Here is a 21327-nt window from a genome sequence, read left to right on the forward strand (position 1 = left end):
AGGGAAACCTCAGCCCTAACACAATCTCCAAGTGATAGGAAATCCATGTCTACAAACCCTGCAGAGGTGCAGAAGGAGCTGTGGTTGTGTGTTATGTTCTGGTTAGCTCTTGTGCTCAGAGGAAAGGCAAGGTTTCTCAATACCAAACTTCATTACAATGAAAGCAATTAGCTTATTTTCAGCAGATTAGTTGGTTATCACCATTGGAAAGTGCTGAAACACTGATACCCCCAACACTCCTGTCCAGAATGGAGCTGCTAAATCTAATTTCTCAGTCTGGGATTGCTCATTTTGCAAGTGATGCCAGCAGGAATTATCCAGATGTGTTTTATTTATTTTTATCCTTCTCTGGTCATGACCAAAGATCCAAGAAATTGTCATTGCTTATATATATAAAATAAAATAAAATGAAATAAAGAATGACTTCCTAATTCTAACAGCACTGTAGTGTCAACAACCCAACCTCTCCCAACTGGTAATGGATGAAAGATATTGTGATTGCCATCAGCTGTATTACTCTAGGTTGGATGCTTCTGCCAGGTCTTTGAAATTAAGCAAAATTTGCAGGAAATTAGGGAGGGGGGAGGGGGCAAGTTGGGCAAACGGTGCAGCTGGTGAAGCACTTAAGGTCAGGCTCCAGGCAGTGGTGCCTCAAGGCTGAGCTTGGTCAGTAGAGGGAAGGTTTCTCTTGGGAGCTCTGATGGTTGTAAGGTAAGAAACTATGTGCACTGTTTTTTCTCCCTATTGCAGCTCTGTTCCTGATAAAGCCTAGGTGCTGTCTGGCTTGCTAAGAGAATGCTTACACAAAAAAGATATTTTCATTTTGGTGTATGTGGTGGTTTGCAGCTGGAAGCATAACTGGTGCTTTGTGATGTGATGTTGGCCCTTCCAATTTGTCCAGAGCTCTTCTACAAAGCCGTGATTTTTTGTTCTGGTTGGACTCCCTGGGTCACTTTGGGCTAACCTGTTTGGTGTGTGTGTTTGTGCTGCCCTGCAGGTGGCCTTATTGCAGGAGCTGCTTTGGGATTTGTATGTGGAAATGCCTATCCAGGTGGTGTGAGCAGAAATTGTTACAGAAGCGGAAAAATGACTTCACACAAGAAAGTGTTTCCTAAGCTGGTCTTCAGGACCAGCAGGGTTGTGTGGGGTACAGATGAGATTACTGGTATTTTTTCAATAAATGGTTTCAGAACCTGATTTCCTGGTAAGATGTTTTGAGAACTTCAAGGGGAAGTTGCTGTCTGAATATAAATCTTATCTTTGTTAGATCTGACTGATTATTATCAATTAGGAAATCAAGGGATGTCATCTTGAATAGCAATGTAACCCTGTGACAAAGGAGTTGTATGTCACATAGCAACTATTCTTTCCCATTTTGTTCAGATGAAATATTTAATTTTTAGTTGTTTTCTATTATTATTTTATTTTTATTTCTTCAGTCTGGATCTCTTCAATGATTAGTACTGGCATCTCTGTCTAGTCTGGAGAAATTCTTCTCGCTGAAAACTCCTTTGGATGGTAAAGGATAACTTGGCTATTGCAGAAAGAAAACATTACTCTATAGGTGCTCAGAGTTACTGCTTTCAACCATGCAAGGGGAAACTTGAATTTTAAGGGACTTCCCTCCAAGCTCACCCAGAGGCAATGCTACAAAACTCAGTGCTGGAGGTGGTACTTCTGTGCCCTCCTTGAAAGGTTGCCTGTGACATCTTGCATCTGCGACTGGTACTTTGAGGGGGTAGGGGAAGGGGGAGAGGGAATTGCTTGGTTTTGTTTTTGTGATTGTTTTTTTTTCAATTCCATTGCATATTTCATTAAGCATAGTGTAAATGCTGTTGCTTGCAAAAGCAGATGAGTGACAGATTGGTTTAGGTGACCTCAGCAAAAGGCATTTTTATCCTCCCAAAGCTTAATATAGCTTGCAAAAAAAAAAATCTAACCACCTACAACAAAGCCAAAAACTTCACACTCTTACAGCTGCCTTTCTCCTGGCTTATACAACGAATCCCACCTACCACGTAGCTCTGCAATGTCAATTTTTTTTTGAGACAGTCTCCAGCAGGTCGTTCACTGATGGAGAGCTGTAATATAATGAATTTCAGAGATGCAGATTACAACATGTTCTTCCTTCTTCTGTTTGCTTAGGGTATATTTCCACTATTTCTCTGATACATGAATCAACTGATATTCTATAGCATGTCTTACCATTTGCCAACACTTATGAGGCAAGGAATAATTTCTTCTGAAAGTTAAAAAAATTATTCTTATTGTTTTATTGGCAAATAAAAATATAATTTATTAGCCAGTCAAGAGCAATAACCATTAGGAGTGCTACTTCAGAATAGCCCATTAAGACTTTTTTTTAATGCTAATTTTGTCTGGGCTTATGTTTTTTAATTCAAAAAAAAAAAAACAGACCTGGCTTTTCAAAAGTATTTAGGTGTCTAACCCCAAGTTATTTCAATAGAAATTAGGCAATTCAGTCCCTCCGAAGATCTGGGCCTCAGCCCAAATTCTCTGCTGCTGTAAGCACATGCAGCTGCGTTGCTCTCAGTGAAGTCTGATCCCTTTTCTCAAGCTTGGGACCGGGGCCCTGGATGCAGCTGATGATCCCACTCATAGACCCTTCTGAAGGAAAAGGAGGTTTCTGAGTTCCAATGTACCCAGATGTGCGTGAGGCTGAGGATTTCCCTCTGCAGGGAAGTGCGTGTGGCTGGTGGGTGAGTGGGGAGGTAAGAGAAGGTGGGGAGCTTTGTGAATCATTTGTTCGTGTGGTCTGGCAGAAGCTGGCAGCTGTGCAAGGGTGATTAATAAGGAATCTCCAATGCATTCGCTTCTCTAACTGAAGCGTACTTTTTTTTTCTTGTGCTTAATGTGAGGACGAGTTCTTAGCAGGCCATGTGCAGTTCAGTGGAACTGTGTCTAATCCTTCTGCAAACCCAACTCTAATTTCTAAACAAACAGGCTGCTGCTACCCTTGTCCTCCTTCTTAAGGCACCCAGCTTTGTCATACTGATAGACTGTGAGAGGATGTAGGGTGGGAGCAGAGGTTGAGCCTAGGAGGAAAACATCCGTTTGTGGGATTAAAGAGCAAAGCATGCTGCAGGCAGGCTGAGACTTTGCTGGACATGCACTCTGATGTATGGAAGGAGCTGCAAGAGCTGACATGCCCTGCAAAAAGTAGGGATTCAAGTAGTGACCTTGTAGGAGTGACCTAAATGCAAACAAAAATAGGTGCAGTTATTTTAAATATTATCTTGTGCTGTGATCAATCTTGGGACTTAGCGCACAGACACTTTCCCACTTTGGGTCTATTATAAACAGAGGAGTCATGTGGAAAGGCAATGGCTCTGACTCCTCACTAGCAGAGATTAAGCAAGTCTTTCCCTTCAGAAAGGGAGAAATAAGATGCTTTCCATCCCTATTAACTTCCACCCCTCCCCTCCTTCAATCTGATCAAACCCAGTGGAAGCTGAGCAGGTATTTCAGCTTGATTCGTTTGCTGAATAAGGGCTGTTGGCTGCACTGGATCCCTGGAGGATCATGAACTGCAGCCTTCAGGCAGCAAAAAGCCAGTGGGGAAGAACATGAGTAGGAGCACAGCCTGTAGATCGAGGGGGAGAGGCAGGAGACAAGCTGTGCTCCAGAGGAGACACAAGGACCCATCTATCCAGCCACTGGAATTATTCCTACTGTTCCAGTTAACTCTTTCCCTAAGGCTGGTGCTGGCCAACTTGTTTGTTTGAATTGAACAGATTCTGGGAATATTTGCGTTCCATTTCAGCTGAGGGGCATACAGCAATTGAGCATAGGCCAGAAGGGATTTTTTTCTCTTCTTTCTCTCTTGGTTGTCCTAAAAGTAAGAAAACAGTGAAAATAGTAAAACAAACAAGAAGAAATGATCTGCTGGGGTGGAGTTCTTCCTTTTTCCATCACAGAAATTTTTTAGCAAAACACCCTGAAAATGTTTGACATCCATTTGTGGAATCTCTATAATTAGAATTAATAAAAGGACATGTCAAGTACACCTACCTTGCAAACCACAGATGCATTTTTTCTTCTCTCAATGGCTTTAACTTGTTCTGATTGGCATCTGCAGGGAAATTATAATTAGCTCACGATATGCATTCAGTGTGCATAATGCCTGGGTTTTTCTATAGGTATGCATATATTCCCGCACAACTCCTAGGAGGATTCCTTTAACTAAACAGCTCAAGGTATCTAGGATAGCAAAAACATTAAAATAAAAATATCTCTGCAAATTGAGTTGGTGGTCTCCAGCACATTCCCAATGGATTCTTGCCCACATCAGCAAAAGGCTGTCTGCTGCAACTGGTGCTAATTAGCACCCCTGTTGGCAGTCTCAAATGAGTGATGTGGAGCTGAATGGGCTACAGAGACAGCTGGCATCAGAAGTGGTCCCAGCAGGTCTGGGCTGAGGTGGGGGCAGGCAGCATGGAGGGAGCTCTGTGTGCTACGTGGAATGCTCTCTTCCTGCAGATTTGGAGAGAACCTGCCTCTTCTGAGGCCCTAAAAGCCTCATTCACGGCTGCGCTAAGTTACTTCTTTTTTCCTCTGCCCATTTTTGCATTTTCAGTTCTTTAATTCTACCCAGAAAAAGGTCACTGGTTAGAAGTCTTCTCGTCTGATGCTTATGATGAAGAGATTTCCTAGGTTTGTGCTGGTGGCTTGTGTTTTGGAAACTGAAACTTCAGTGAGAAAGAGGGGGATGAGATCCATAATTTTTCTTTGAATCCTTTGTGGCTGAGTCTGAACACTTTCCTCTTCTGGAAGCCGATGGGTGTGACTTGCCATTGTTTTCTGCTTCTGATCTTCTCAAGAAGATCAAAAGGACTTCCTGGGTTCTGCTGGCTTCGCTTAGGCCTTAGGTGTTTCCAGTTGGAGAAGGGAGAGGAAAAGCACCCACATCTGCAATGTCCCTGGTGTGGTGTCACCAGTTCAGCGCCTCCTGCCAGGTGGAGGTGGGGCAGTGGATGTGTATTTCACTGCCAAGCTGCATGGCTGCAATACCCTTTATTGTTGCATGAGTAATAGGAGCGTACCTGCCATCACACCTTCCACCCCAAACCAAGCTGCAAACATCTTGTGGTGTTGTGGTGGGTATGAATCACCTGGCTGAGTGCTGAAATGTGGCTGGGGTGGGTGGCAGCTGCCCTGGCCCTGTGCTCAGTACTGTGCCCTGGTGGGATGGGGGAGCTGGGGCTCCTGGCAGAGCTCCAGCCTTAGGAAAAGGGCTGCGGGAGCTGTGGTGGGCTTTGCAGAAGGGTCAAGATTTCTGCACTAAGATACTGTGCGAAAGGCCTCTGCAGAGAGTGAACTGCATGGAGTTCAGCTTCTCAGTCACAGGAGGGCTAAGGGCTGGGCCTGCTGTGCCAGGGTTTCAGCCTGTGGTTCCAGGCAGTCCAGTGCAGGTGTTGGGAGTCCCACAGTTAGGCCACAAAGCCCTGTGCTGCAATATAGCCACAAATATGGCCTTAACAATGCTCATTATAAACACTATATACGCCATGACATGACCAAGTCATGTGTTGAAGGGTACTTAGAAGTGAGCTTTCTGCAGCCAAATGTTCTACAGCTAATTAAGAGCTCTGATCAGTCGAATGATGTCTGGAAGGTGCCCTCAGTTATGGGCACAGCAACTGACCAGGACGTTTTGGAGGGTGAAGGTTCTTCCCTTCTGTCAGTGTAACCTGTGGCATCGCCTGCCCCGAAGGACACATACGTGTACTGAGGGTCTAGAGCACTTCAGTGTGAAAACTGAATCCATTGATGTTATGACACTTTCATGGCCTGCATCTCTGAAAGGTATTGTAGAGTACAAATTAAGCCATGTGCATTAGTGTGATACATGAAACCCATGTTGTATGAACAGTAACTGTGATGCATTATTCCTTTATATTCCTAAAATACTGGGGATAGCAAACATCATAAAATGAAGTCTTGTAGTCTTTGCCTGTACGAAGGTGGGAAAGGTTTGCACAGGTAATAACTTCCATAAGGTCAATAGGAAAGGTCTGCTAGGGTCTGCCTACCCTCCTCCAGGTTGATCTTGTGGCTGGTGCTGGTACTGCTGCTCATCGGTAGGTGCAGAGCTCCTAGTAGGTAGAAGACTGTGAGATAAGTGCATTGTGCTGTTCAAGGCAATTGCATCTATTTCATGGGGGATTATTTTTTCTAATTGCTATAAATTAACTGAGCAGATCTGTCACTCTCTGGGATGTTTATGATGTTCAAATTAAGCGGCTGTTAGGTACTTAATCTCGGTCCCATTAACACTGAAGAGCTCTTATCAATGAGATGCATGTTTTTGCAACAGCTCCTCAGACTCAAAGGCAGAGGTGTGTATTGACTTTCCCATTAAAATGTCATGTCTGAAGTGGCTTGTAAGTGCTTTATAGTCACAGACAACCAAAAAGAAACAGAAGAGAAAGCTACTGTCAAGAGCAACTCAGAGCAGTCCTCTTGTGGTAAATAAAGGAGATCTCTACAGGGAGAGAAGCAGATGGGTAGAGGTTGTTTTTAAAAAAAAAAAAATCCCCAGTACCGTTTTCTTTGTGTCAACACAGTTCCTGTATTAGATTTCTATATGAAAAACCATTTTTAGAACCAAAGCTGTGCCTCACAAGTGGACTATAACTTATTTAGTGATGGGGGAAGATAGCAAAACGACACGAGGACAACTCCATCCTTTCTGCACGTGTCTGTATGGGCAGGGCATGTTCCTCCGAGCAGTGTTACAGCGAGAACAGGGAGCTGGAATTCTCACCACTTCCGAACCCAGGGATTCCTCCAGACTTTTTCTGAAACTTGACAAGCGACTGCCTTGGTACCCAGAGCACAGGTTTGCAACCCCAATGTGTGATAAATTAGACCTTTCACTTAAAGTTTTTCCTGGCAGGAGTACTAGAACAACCCTCTGAATAGCTACTACTGCTGAATTTTAAAATCTCTCTGGCTCTTTGCTGAGCCAAAACTTAAAGTTACAGTCAACTGGAGCTTGGCGTTGTGTTATGTTCTGTAACCTTATCTTTTTATAACAATCATGTTTATTACTATTATACAGGGCATTATAGGGCCCCTCTTCAGAGCCAAGGTGCTGTGTCTGTTGCAGGATGTATAGTTTAGGTAATCATAACAGAGTTTTCAAACAGCTGTAAAACCAGCCTGGCAGTGTGGTCCTGGGGATGGAGACCCAGCAGCTCGAGAGCTCTGCTCCTCTCCCACCTCTGCAAGCAGGTTCAGCCTGCCTGTGCCCTCTTGGTCACTGTACAGACAGTCTCATGGCCATTAGGGGACTTCAGAGGGGCACCCAGGCTGGTGTTTTAACCCATTTTCTTCTATAATTAAAGAGAGCCTGCCATCTCCTTAACCTCTTAGGTCATCCTGAGTCCTCTCTTTCTTTCCTAAATCCCATTCAGTTCAGTGGCTGAACTTAACCCGATGCATAAAATAACTTAAAATGTGTATGTGCTTTGAACTGTACTGCAAATAGCTTTCTATTTATTCTAACAGACAGAGTTCAGGCCCTATTTTTCCACTAAAATGGCTAATAAAATTCCAGATATCCAAAGCTGTTTGCAATGAGTTAACAGCTCTGGTATCAGCTATATAAAGGAGCAAAACATTGCTAGCTTCTGCTGCCAGGATGCAAAAACCTGTATTTTCCTCTCAAGGCCATGGAGAAAAGTCTGCTTCCCATATTAGTGCTAGGAGACTTGCAAAGTTAACAAAACTAGCATTTTTCTAGCATTTTTGGCATCTCCATCCCAAACACCTGCAAACACCTCGAAGCTGCTAATTGGGGCTTGTTATCTAGGTGCTCCCTAGGAGGGAGAAGATGCTCCTTTTGGCCATGGGTCCAAAGCCTGCTCTTAGGCTATATGAGCCTGTAGAAAATGATCTGTAGTGGTTCTTGGGTTGAGAAAAGGGGTTATTTCTGTTTGGATTTGTAAGAGTCAGGCTTAGGAAAGCAAACTTGGGTTGACTTCGCTGGGTACTTACTAAAGGAGGCTGCTGTCTTTCTGTTAGCGCTGTGGTGGAGTATCCAGGCTTGGCACCTCTTTCTTCAGATGAAAATGTGTTTTTTCAGCTCTGTGTAGGGTTTGGACGTGACAAGCCATCCTTTTTCTGGCCTTTACCTCTATTTCTTAAATTATTTTTGTATCAAATGCTTGTTTTGATTGAAGCCTTCTTTCCAAATCTGAGTGTCAGTGTAAGTAATGGGTCTGGGCGATTTACTGTCCTCCTTATTACTGCTGTCAGCTTCTCTTCACTCACACAGCACAAAGGCATGCATCTCCACGGGAGGAACGAGACAGCCCTTCATTTTTTTGTGGAGGTTCTTGCCTTGAAAGTGCATTGAGATATTAGTATCTTCTGAGCCACTGAAGGCAAGAAAAAGCTGGTACTTGGGCTCACAAATGAGTTACTTCAGTTTCTTCTTAGAAACTGATACGTCATCACTTCAATGATATGATTTATGAGGGTTTTTTCCTTATTTTTCAAGCACAGAAAAAAATGTCTTGCCATGTTTTAGGAACAAAATGAGTATTTTACACACATACCAATAGCTCTCTGGAAAGCACTTAAATTTACAAGCTGTTCGTAAATTTACTGACAGTTGGCAACACTGCATCCAACATACAGGAACCTTTTGGAAAATAGATCTATTGTAAATAATATATATTGCAGCTTAATCTGAGCGTGCTTTAGCTCAAAGTAGTTTTAACAAATGTGTTACCTAATATATTTTTTAAAAAGCTATTTGACCTGGAAAGATGATTTCAGTATCTGAAAAGCTATAATTTAAAAAATCAGCTGCCTCTTCGGAATCAACAGTGCTTCTCAACAGAACTCTTTTGAGGGTACCTTCTTCTGGTATTAGAGTAGTCTGAATAATTTAAGTATCTTCTGTAGTAAATGCAACTCAAATACGTAACCTAAAGATTATGTACCATAAATGGAGGGTCTTGATCTCTTAAGCACAGTGGCAGTTATTTGCATTACAGTGAGGAGCTGGTTTATAGAGAAACAACTTGTAGGTATGTGACTGAACTGTGTGCATTTAAATGCAGTTTGGATTTTAGGAAGCTTGGGTTTATGTACACGCTGAGGTAGTATTTTAGAAAGGTGATAAACTTTCCTATTATAACTGTTATGGGGTTGCAATACTTGAATTCTAGTGATTCAGATTAAAAAAAATCCGTTGCTGTTATCCCACATCCCCAGTGTTTGTGACTGCAGTAGTATTTAGTAGCTGAAAAACAACTTTAAAAACTGCCCAGGTGATAAGATTTTTGTAGCATAAAGACCAGGCTGTGAAGAAGGGGGACAGGATCTTTTCCTGCAAATTGCATTTTCAATTTCACTTTAATAGTTTAAAGCTATCAAAAAGCCTCCCTCACTGGTGGTTTATAAGAATCATGCAAATGAGTGTAGTCAACGTGGTCTTTTTGAGGAGTAGAAAAGCCCTTTCTTGACAATGCTTCAGATTCTTCCAACTTTACGATGGGTCTGAGTATGCCAAAGCTCTTTGTAAAGCATTGTGGGGCCACGATGTTCCTTGGAAAGCTATTTTTTTCTTTCATACTGGTGACCCTTGCATTTTCTGAAGGCAAAACTGATAACTTTTTTATTATTTCCTTTAAGTATTTGTATTTTGCAAGCTATAAATGCCAGTTCTGTGTCTTGGGACTGTGGCTCATCACTTCTTCATCACCTCTTTGACAGTAAAAAAAAAAATCTAAGTAAACATTATCTTTATCCCAGACAACCATTAAAAATGTCAGTCTTGCAGGTACTCCCTTCCCCTAAAGCTGATTTTCTTGCGGTCCCTGGCTGAGAGGCTCCTTCTGGGGGGGAGTCACAGGATGTTTCTCCGAAGGAACGTGTTCCCATCACTGCTGCCTCAGTGCTTTCTGGTGTTTGTAGCCACCTCTTGTCAACCTCTAAATGCAGCATGATTATTTTTGATTGTGATCATCAAGCACATATGCATTTCTTCTGGAAATATTGGTGATATTCTTTTTGGGGGGTTGAAGTCATTTTGATCAGTATCTTAAAAAAAAAAAACCACACCAGCACAATAAAGAAACAATGTGAACGGTTGCTAAATCATAGAAAAGTACTTATCTTTAATAGCTACAAATGCACTTAATTTTATTGTTATTCAGATGCCTCAGGTATTTTAGTGCCAGTATTGTTTTTTTCCTTTCCGCTACAGCTGTGGGGGAAGCCTGTGCACAAGCATCAACCCAGCACTGCCAACCCAACCTGAGGGCTCTGCTGGGCTGGCCCTGGTGTGCTTGTTCTTCACAAACACGTGTGATAAGATCCACAGCCTATAGGGTTCACAGAGTTTGTGACTTATCCAACATTGTCTAGGGCTTGAAGGCAATGGGAGTCTTTCCACGGATTTCATCAGGACTTGGATCAATTCAACAGTGAATTAAAACCAGAACCTCAGCCTTGTTGCTCCCAGGCGTTTGCCTTGCAAACACAAACTGCTCCTCTCGCAGGACCGGAGGTGACCTCAGCACCAGACGTGTTACATGATGGACAAAGCGCCTGGGCAGCTGCTTACGGCAGCGGCTGGAATCCTGTTTCACTTGTGTGGTCAAAATCTGCAAGCCTTGAGGCTGGCTTAGCCCCTGCTCCCTGCTCCCACCCTGCTGCTGGGACTGGTCCCATTTGTCTCGCGGGAAAAGTGCAGCTTCTCCACCCGGGGAGGGCAGGGGGAGAGCTGCTGCAAGCCCGCTGCAGCCCCGTGCAACCAAGCCGAAGCCCTGCATGGGAAGGGCTAGGAAACGTTATATTGCTTTTGTCTAGCTATAATGAAAATAAATGAGGGCTTCAATTTAAAGTAGTTACTAAAAATTTGTTCTTTCCTCTGCCCTAATTCCAAAAACCACTTGCAGCTAATTAGACTGAGTTGAGCATGCTCGTGCTGTGCTAGTGTAAACAGCAGCCATCTGAGTTTCATTACAATAAGGAAATAAAATAAACACAGGGCCAGAGAACAGTAGTTTGGGCATGGCTCATTACAGCACAATGCAGTTAAAATTCTTTGTAGAGGCAGTGGGATGGGGTACAAAGGGGAGTCTCTCCATGTTGCTGTCCTGAACTTTTCCCCACTGGCGCATCACAGGGAGAAGCGAAGCCCCTGCTTCTTGGTTCAGGGCTTCAGATACCCCTGAAGCCTGCAAATGGGCTCACTGCAAAGCTGTATTTGTTCCCTCACCCCCAGGCTGCTCATGTTGCTTGGGCAGAAGCTCAGGGGAAAGGTGGCGTTGCAGCGTGGTGCCAGTGCCAGAGGTCTGGGAGCCTGTTACAGGACTGCAGAGACACCTCCTTAGTTATGGATGGCTGCGGTCACTGCTGCTTCTCCTGCCCTCAGCCCAGGGAGAAGGAGTGCAGGCAAAAGGGGAATAGAAAAACAAACTTGATTGAAAATCCCTAAGTGTCCGGAGACATTATGAGACCAGCTTTAAAAAAAAAAAGCCTGAAATCTTATTTGCACCTCTTGAATCAAGTGATTTATAGAATTAGATGTAAGCCTGTCTCCTTTTAGAGCAGCAGGGTAGGTTATCTGGAAGGGAAGAAAAACCCAGCAGCTGGTGGGATGGCACTGCAGACAGCGAGGCTGAGAAGCAACTGGGTAAAAAGCATCAGGAAATGGCAAATTTGAGACAAGCAAAACAAAGTGAAATGCAGCATTGAAACACATGTCCTGAAATTGGCATTAAATTTAATCTCTGGAAGCAGTCACCCATCCATAAAACAAAGAGGGCAGCTCCTCTCTGCTGCAGACATTTGTAAACAAGGAGTGTTTTTAACAAATGTCTGCGTATTGCAGTTCTGACTGCTGCCCTCCTGTGTGACCGGGCACCGAGTCACGACTTTAAAGCCTTTCTTTGGAGAATGTCTTTCACATAAAAGATAAAAAGTGAAATTTGGGAAGGCCGTGTACTGGTGTTCATGGGAGTATTGCCGACTTGGTTAGTAAAAGTGAATTAATTTTGAAATAAATAAGAGGAGATTGCTCAGAGCCCTCCATCAGGGAATGGGGTGGAGATCTCCTTCCAGGAGAGACCGGGCCATGGAAGAGTTAAAAACTGCTGTAAGGTTGTTTTATTTTCCTGTGCATTGTATTAATAAGGAGCACCTTGAACAACAGCTCAAATTCCTCCTCATCTCTCTTGCCCAGTTTGCCTAAAAAGAATCAGAGCATTTTTACCACTGCTTGCTTTTCTAGTTTCCTTAATTCGGGTAATTGCTTACTCAATTCTCAAAAATATATTTTGTCTTCCAAAAGAAAAAGGCAGAAAATGTCAGATCACCTTCCTTTCCATCCCAGCTTTGGCATGCGGGTCCCAGATTGTGTGTTCTCTGCGGCACCACACCAGCCTCCCATACTTAATTTCCCTTCGTTTGTGCAGCATTGCACTTACAGAGGCAGTGTCCCATTTTGATGGTTTGCCTTTGGCTAGATTTCAAAAGTGTCACTTCTTAAATCTTTTTTTCCTTTTCCAACATCCCAGTGTGCTGTATGGCAAAGAGCTGGCATTTTTTAATTCCCACCACTCACCCTCTTTTTCCCCCTTCCCTGTCTCCCTATTCTCCCTAGCACTCAAGATCCAAATCAGGCTATCTGGGGAGAAAGGATGCTTGGGATCTGGTTTCTTGACTGCCCTTATGAAAGGGCAGCATGGTTTGGTTTAATGATGCTCTCAAGACCTTGAATGTCCAAGATCTACAGAGGTCTCCTGGAGCTGGATCTTCATGTGACAGTTCAGCTGGTAAAAGGCTGTTTTCCCATTATATCAGAATTGTTATATCAGGTTCCTGTGTTCATAACCTCTGTGTCATTAATGATAGCTAAGACTTAGATCCAGCACCTTGCAATCCCTGCCCTAGATCACTCCCATTCTCTTGATCTTCCTCCTCTCCCCTCCCAAACCTTGCAGTGCATCCCAGCCCCAAGATGGGAGCATGGCTCTGCCTGCTTTTGCTGTCTCATCATGGCTACCCAATGCTCTTTCTGTGAGTTTAAAAGCTAAACGGGGGCTCAGTGCACTAAGACGGGTGGTTTGTTGCCACCACGCACTGAGAAGACCAGCTGCGTGCCTATTCAATGTCTTGCAGACCTTGGTAAAGTGAACATTGCAACATCTGCAAGTTGCATCTAGTTCCTCATCTGAAGCTTTGAGTAAAGTCTCCCACTAGCTTTGGGTCAAAAGTCCTCCTGTTTTGCTGCTCCTGTCTTTTTTTTTTCTGGAGACACCTGGTAGCCTGATCTTGCAAGAAGAAAGTAGTTGAGTCTTCAGACCTCCAAGGTTTTTACCATTTGGATAAACATCAAACTTACCTGCAGTGAACTGAAACTCCTTGCAGCTTGAGGAGGACTCTCTGAGAACAAGTTGATGTTTCTCTTTTTCAAAGTCAATAAAGAACTTGCTGAGACCCAAAATGTCTTCTACCCTACATGCATGGAGTCTTAAAATTTCAGAGATGTCCAGCACCACATCTGGCTATCAGGAGGTTCACAGATGAAGGCTCCCATGGACAAATGGACACAGCACACATTGAAATGCTGCATTTGGAGTCCCACAGAGACCGGGGACAAGTGTCTGCAAACTCCTACCTCCCACGTTAGGCAGAATGGACTGTCCACAGCAGTGGGCAGAGGTCAAGGTTGTTGCTCAAGGCTCACAACTTTACTAAATTCAATCAAACAAAGTAGTGTCTAGTCAGAACTTATCTCCTCCCAAAACAAAACATGTGGTAGAAGAAGAAACAAATTGTTTGACACCTCATTAGCAATTGTAAGCAGACTCCATTTTCACTCCAGGGTCTCACTGGAGTGATTTGTGAGGCAGCTTTTCCCTGCCCCTTAATGGCCCACATTTTGAGGGAGTTGGAGGCAACACAAGAACAACAGTGATTATTTGTGTTCTTCTGGGACACCCGTCCTGCTGTCTGCTGCTGGAATGCCCCTCTACCTGGTGTTGTTTCTGGAACCTGAAGCTTGTTTCATGTTGCTCCTATGCATGTGTGTGGCTGGTTGTTAGGAGGGCACAGCTGGCCTAGAACAAGATAACCAGAGCTCCGTCTCCTCTCAGAGCTGAAATGTTGATTAACGTAACCAGCTGACTGGCTGCTTGATGGAGACATACTACTAAGCACAAGTGTGTGGGTGTTGGGTGAATGTTGTTGCTTCAGGGCTTGAGAAATGTTATTGGCTGGCTGTGTTCTTATGCTACAGAAAAGCACAACTCAAAAAGATGAAAGAAAAGGAATAAAAACTCCTATAATGATCAATTTGTTCTTTCTTAATTAAATGTCCATCCTCATCATAGTTTGATCCCACCGTACTTCCTCCACAGTTCTACCTTCTTATCTTGGCTTGAGAAGCAATTTAATTTCAATTTCAAGACCTTTTTGTTCTTGCTTTTTTCTTCCAAATCCCCCATCCACCCACCCACCACAGCAGGACATGTCTCTCAGGAAACCGCTTCCATGCTCAGTAATAATTTTTGAAATGTAAGCACATCAAAAAGGACTTCGACAAACACAGTAAGACTTTTGAGGGAGCCATTTGTTGTTGTGTTGGGATTTTTTTGGTCCGCGTGCTCATTTTTCAAATCCACACACACAAGCAGATAACTTATCTCAGGCAGCAGCAATGAGCCGACGGGCAGTGATTCGGAAGCCTGGCCCCAAGGGAACGTTCCTGCTACAAGACAGCAGTCTGGGAGAAAGACGGAAATTGTTTCTGGGATTTAACTTTTTTTCTCAATTGCCAGGTAGCTATCCTGCCACAGAAAAGAAATGTTACTATGTATTCTGCCTTGATTTGGCTGTCTTAGAAGAAGAATGGATTAAACCAGGACCAAAAGGAAAAGGGGGGTGGGGGGGGAAGTGAAAGGCACCCCTCTCTTGCCTGCTCTAGCCTTGTCATCTTTCATTAAAGTTTCACGTAAAATTTTCGCTATCATCCTTTAAAAAAAACTTATACTCTAATATTAGAAAATGAATTTTTTTCCCTATTAGTATAGATATTAGCAATCCGTTAATTAAATGATACTCCAGTTCTTCAAATGAATATGATGTTGAAATCAGTGTTCATGATTACAGGTGGTCATTCCAATGGAGTCATCAATTTGTAATGCTCAAAAAACGATCTTACCGCTCTTCAGCAACTTTAGTTCTTTATGCATTCATCCAAAGGTTATTCCCTGACAGTTTAATTTTATTTTTCTCATTTCATTATACCAGATTTAATTCTTTCTATCAAAATATGTCACAGTTTAACCCTGCAAACAGGAACAAATTTTCACTGGAGGGGTGTGTGTGTGTGGCTTGGAAAACCCGATAACCGTATCTGCTTGAATTCCTTTTCCATCATTCCATTCATTTAACAGTATTTCATCTTGGCTGACTTCAGCCATTCAACACAGACGGGCTGAACCACTCTCCAGAGACGCCAGCGACTATGGAACAACCATAGATAACTATTTTGGACTAGACTCCTAACTTTTAGCAAGCTGAAAATACAATGGAGCCTGTCTCATCTGTGTGTTTGAAATTAAAATGATATCTGATGAAATTCTCTTTAAGAGGAAAAAATGCTATTTTCTCTAACATTTGTTTAATGGAACTGGGGAGTGCAACTGATTCTGGTAAAAAGGATATTGTATGATGAACAGGCTAAGAGAGCAGCTTTGAGCTGAATGAATAGCTACTAAAAGGCTGGTACAGTAGCAAAAGCAGCAATGCCATGAATATATTATCCAGGGATCTAAGGCAAATGCATGTTGTATTGGATACACACTGTTGAATGTAAATCCGTAGTGCTGAAATACTGTATATTTATTATGCAAGCCAAAGCTGAAGACAGTTTCTGTTTGATGGACTCCCGGTGATGAATGGATTGTTTCATTCGAGTAAATGAACTGTCAGAAACAATGGCTACACAGTACAATTTCCCTCCCCGTCCCCAAAGGCCAGGAAAGCTCTGCAGCCAAAATAAAGTTGTATTTTTTTTGTTAAGTCTAGCGAGATGGCAGGCTTGGGCAGAAAATTCAGAGGAACGTGTATGGATAGTTTGACCTTAAAACAGCCTACATCTCTTAGGCAAAAGCAACTGTGATGTAGGCCGATTTGTTTAAAATCGAGGTGAGATAAAGGCAAGTGTCTCTCTAGGCCGGAGAGATGCTGGAAGTCCTCAGTCTGGTTAGGGCCAGAAATAGGTGGGGGGGGGGAGTCCTGCTGCCATGGGGGATGAAGCAATGGGGTACACAGGGTCCTGGGCACGTCCCCTGTGTCCTCTGAGGGAACTCGGGGCCCGCGAGTAGGCCCAATGGAGGCCTGGCCACTTCTCTGGCAGGAGCAAGCCATGCTCCTGCAGGGCTTTGGTCATAGCCAGGAAGGTTAGTCCTAAATGAAATCTTCTTAGTTGAGAGACATTTTAGAGGCAAATAGCTTTCTCAAGAAGCGATGAGTCAGAGAAACCCTGAGTTATGTGCGTGTGTATTCGTGTGAGCACTTGTAATGACCAAAGCCTTTGAAAGGAAATAAAAAGCATATCGCAAACTGCGGGTGGTTTGAGATAACCTGCAAAAGAGAAATGTTCTTGGAAGCAGCTTTTTGCAGCTCAAGAAGTAAGGGACTGCACTATGTAATTTCTCAATATCTTTATTATTTAATAGACCCTTTCTGAAATAACTTGGGAGATGTATCTATATCTAAGGGGAAAAATAAAATTTAAGAGCAATTTTGGGTTTTTGTTTCAGGGTACTAGTTTCTTCTCTGAACATGGTGTACTTAGAAGGCAGCTCTTTCAGGCAAATTCTTGCTGTTAAACAGCTGGTCTTGCATTTGCTAAAGGACAGACAGGAAACACCATACCAGGTAGTAAATGTCCTCATCTTGTTCAGAACTTCTACCAGTGATTATTGTAACAATGGAAGGTTTTGAATTATACTAACAAATTGCCGGTACCTTTAGAAAATAGTAACAGATAACTCCTGTTGTAACTTCCCAGTAAAACAGCTTGATTCTATCTATACCATTTGCTCAGGAAGCCTGAGCATTTAATTTATGACCTGGGGTCCTTTCTGAGCTCAGGCAAAACAACGTGCAGGACTGGTACTGGGAATCATGACGGTTCTTCCTTTTTCTGCCTTGTGCCCTTGGTTCAGGCACATATCCACAAAACTTCAGAGAAAAAATCTTCTCCCACTTCAATGAAGAGCCCCTGAAGTTCTTGGATGCAGCCAGATTTTTTCTGCTAAATTAACACAAGCAAAAAAAAAAAATCAATCTGCGAATTATACAGAAAAAAAAGCCTGATTTGGATACTCCTGGGTCAGAGAGTTGAAGGCGCTTTCAGCTGTCGCACTCAGAGGTTTTATTGACTCCGACTGCTTCCGCACCATCTCTGCTCCAGGCTATCACAAACTGACAATTATCTGGGATCAGTGATTTCTTCTTCCTTCCCCCTCCAACAGTTAGCTGTGTGCATCTCTTTCCTTTCTGCTCAGCTTTTAGAAAGGAGAATTTCCACTTGCTGAAAAGTGATAGCCCTGGTTTTTCCCCTGGATGTAATGCTGAGTAATGGATTTCTGCACATCTGGGCAGCCCAGTTGTGCTATGAATGTATGCCCTACAGGCCTGCTTTGATTACGGGAAGGTGGAGGGAAGCTTGGTGTGCCCTTAAAACGTGGGCTGAAAGTCCATGGAAAACAGGGAGTAACTAATTTCAGAGAAAAAATGACCTCAATATCTTACACACCTGTTTGTGATGCAAGCTTTGGTGGCAAAAAGCAGTTTGGCAGTTTAAAAAAAAATAATAATTCTGTATGTTTTCAAAGTACTCCAAAGACCATACAAGTCATCGTTATTAAACGCCAGTTCTAATTAACTTGATGTTACTTAAGTCTATCCATTGGTGATAGATATTGGTGATTTAGGCATTAACTGACATTCATTGGCAAATGAATGAACTGACATTCATTGGCATGTGCAGGACACCGTGTCCTTCTGGCTGCGTCCTGCAAAAGGGAACACTCAGCCTTTCTCCAGCTCCAGCACGGATCTAAGCATGGTCCTCAGCCTGACCCTCGCTGCTTGTGGGTCTGGCCAGGAACTCGCGGTATCCCTGCATCCATGTGAGAGGCTGGGGAGAGGGACCTGAGCCACCTGTTGGTTCCCAAGATAACTTCACCGTAGAGCCTAGTGCTGTAAATCAAGGCTGGCTGACGTTAAGCGTGGGCAGGTACAAGCAGAGAGCTTTGTAGACTGGAAAACAAGCTCATCTCTGGGAAAGCTTTTCACTGCCAGCAGCGTGAGTTCTTCTGTTTGTGCTGGTCAGCAGCACCCAGGCTGGGGTGGGACTTTTCAAGCAGCTCCTTCAACTCAAACATCGGGAAGGAGGCATCAAGAAGACAAACGAAGAAAGCAAATAAAGAGGAGCAGTTTCTAAGATGCCCTGGCAGATTTATGGCTTCTCCACTGTTTCTCTGCCAAGCTTATGTGTTAGTCATCCACTGCTGCCCAAAGGGTGCGGCTGGAGGGGTCGTGCTCCCCCCAGCATCTGCCCAGGCAGAGTGCTCAGACATGAGCACCTTGGTTTTTCCGAGCACAGCTGAAGCAGAGCAGTTCCTTGGGTCACACATGAGCTGCTGCTGCCCGTAAACACGCTGCTTCACCAGTGGTTTACTGACCACTAGGCTTCACCCTGTCTGCTGCTGTAGGAAAAGAAGACAGTCTGCAGCATGTGGCAGGACATGAAGGCAGACCTCCAGCTGTCTCTTGAGCAGGCGTGGAGGACTTGAGGTGCTTTTAGCCCCTGCCTTGGGCAGTGAAATGCTCTGGTCAGCTGGCCTAGCAGGGGATGTGCCGCTTCCATGGGCGATGGAGTGCTGAGCAAACAAATGGTGCTGAGCTGGGCAGAGCAAGGCGTGCCTGGAGGCAGGTCTCCTTTCTCCTTCTGTTCCACATCGGAGACCCTCTCACTGGGCAGCTGCCTTTCCAGCAGCGACATGACAGCATCTGCCCTAGAGACCTGGCGAGGGAATGGCTCTGTTGCGCTACCAGAGCATGGTGCCCTTCATCGGGACACACCATGTATGTTTCCAAAAATACAAACAGCACCCGTACCTTGGTGACAAACTGTTTGTCTTTAAGTAAAGGATAGGGTCAAGTCCAACCTCTACTTCAGCTTTTCCTTTTTCTCTTCAGCTGTCTGCAGTTCTTGCCTGCTCATTTGGCTGAGGTTAGGGCTGGCTGTATCAGCCAATATTTGTACTGAGTCTAGGAATGTTGCTGCTTTGCTTTCAGCAGTAATAATCCCATTCCTTCACTTGTTTTGTGCCTGTAACACTTATACAAGAACTATTACAGGGGGCTTTGACTCAGTTGTCAGCGTTTTATTGAAGTGATAGTCACATTATAACAAGCAGGGAAACCTCCTCTCCTATTTGAGACCCTTTAGAGATCATAGGGTTCTAAAATACTTGAAGAGTCATGCTCGTAGGACTAGAAGAGACCATTACAGTTGGCTGAATTTCTGCGTAACTAAAGTGGTGACTTGAGAAAATTTAGGGGAGACACAACGTTAGGAAACCCTGGAAGGCCTACACCCAGAAACGGGCTGGAAACCTTTGCGTGATACAGAGCTTGCTTTCCTTTCCATCGCCAGAAGCCAGCAGAGTCTTTTATATAACGATTCCTCAATTCAGAGCTGCTGTTCTCTGCCCAAGGCTTGATTAAATATTGTATCCCTGTGTGAAAGAGCTGAGAGAATGCCCGTTTGTGTGCACTAGTGTCTAAATATTTGCCTGTGATCTGCTTGAGGATCCAGTGCTGCAGGGAACTGAGAGCTGCCAAGTCAGCAGACTCCAGCCCTTTGCTGAGAGCCACACAACTGCTTGCCAGCGTGGGACAAACACACAGCTTGTAGTGATGAGCATGGTGGCAGCACGGTGCCCTTCCTGATGGAGGCAGCAGCCCCTGGTAGGGCTCAGCTGTCACCTCACTGCCAGAGATGGTTCCTCCTCCCGTGGCTCAAAACAAATCCCTGTGCAAGCAGAGCTTAAAACGAAGCAAACCACAGAGCATCCATCTAGCTCCCTGTGAACACAACAGTGACTGCAGTCCTCTTCGTAGGATTTCCAGAGCTTAGCCCTAGCGGGGGCATTTTGATGATGGGAAGAAAAGCATGGTAAGGCAGACCATGTCCTGTTCCACCCTCACCATGTGGCTTTGTAAGATGCTACGTCCCCACTCCAGGGCTCCTTTCCATTTGCTGTCACATCCTCCTCAATAAGAAGAATTCCTGCTTCCTGCAGGCTCCAGGTTTCTAGGCACAGCTGTGTGACACACAGAGGCATAGCCAGCCCTCAGCAGCGAGCCCAGCAAGGTCGTATCCTGTCTCTGCAGTCAGCAGAGCCAGAGGGCAAGAGCCTGCGGCACTGCGAGCAGCTGTGGTGCTGCACCACGCTGCTGCTGGGAAGGGTGAGGGCATCGGCGGAGACTGAAGCCCTTTTAACATCAGCCCTCCTGACATACAGCTAGTGGAAACATCCCTTCATCTGACCCTGGAGGACCACCCAGGGGTTACTTAATCCTACAGTCCATCTTCTGAAACCCACTGTAACAAGGTGTGTTAACCTCTGAGGTAGATTTGCAATTGCGGCTAGGGCTAATGACTGCAAACTCATCTCCCTTGTGACCTTCCTCCTCACACATTGAGGCTTTCATTGGGCTCCTAATATATATATTGCAGTTAAATGTCACTGGCATAAAGAGGAGGGACACCACCTCTCTAAAACAAAATAAATAGGTTGCATTGGCATCGCTTAGTTTTTTCCCCAGCCATTTTAAAATAAGATGTTTTTTTGGAAAGCCTCTACCAGGATTAATTCATGTCTTCATCAACAGAGCAAATTTGTCTTTAAGAAAGAGAGCACAGTGAGCAAGAAAAATATTGTGGTCCAGCAAATGACATACAGGCTTGCAGGGTAATTACAGCACCTCTGGTCCTTTGGCTATTTGAGCGGAAAGGGGGATGCTTGGTGGAGTTCATCAGAGCTTAAGGTGGTTCCACTGAAATGCTTTTCCTTTGGTCTCCTTTCCTTGTTGCGCCTGTCCTATAATTTGCTTTTTCCCCTTCTACTTTCCCTCGTTGTGGAAGAAATATCCCGAAGCAAAGATTTTATCTGATCTTCTGAAATCGTAGCACTTTGTTTAAGCAAACACCAAAGCCAGTTCCTGGTGGTGCATCACAAGGTCCTCTTGGCTGGA

The 21327-nt window shown here is 44.1% G+C and overlaps 1 long non-coding RNA gene across 1 annotated transcript; it reads left to right on the top strand.

The window, feature by feature from the left end:
* The first annotated feature begins 578 nt into the window (after nucleotides 1-578).
* LOC310883958 lies at nucleotides 579-20729 on the top strand. The gene is made up of 2 exons (XR_014573969.1): nucleotides 579-711; nucleotides 10244-20729. It is a non-coding gene; the product is annotated as an uncharacterized lncRNA (long non-coding RNA).
* The last annotated feature ends 598 nt before the right edge of the window (nucleotides 20730-21327 follow it).

This window comes from Anser anser (assembly GCF_964211835.1).
Source record: "Anser anser genome assembly, chromosome: 19".
Taxonomy (NCBI): domain Eukaryota; kingdom Metazoa; phylum Chordata; class Aves; order Anseriformes; family Anatidae; genus Anser; species Anser anser.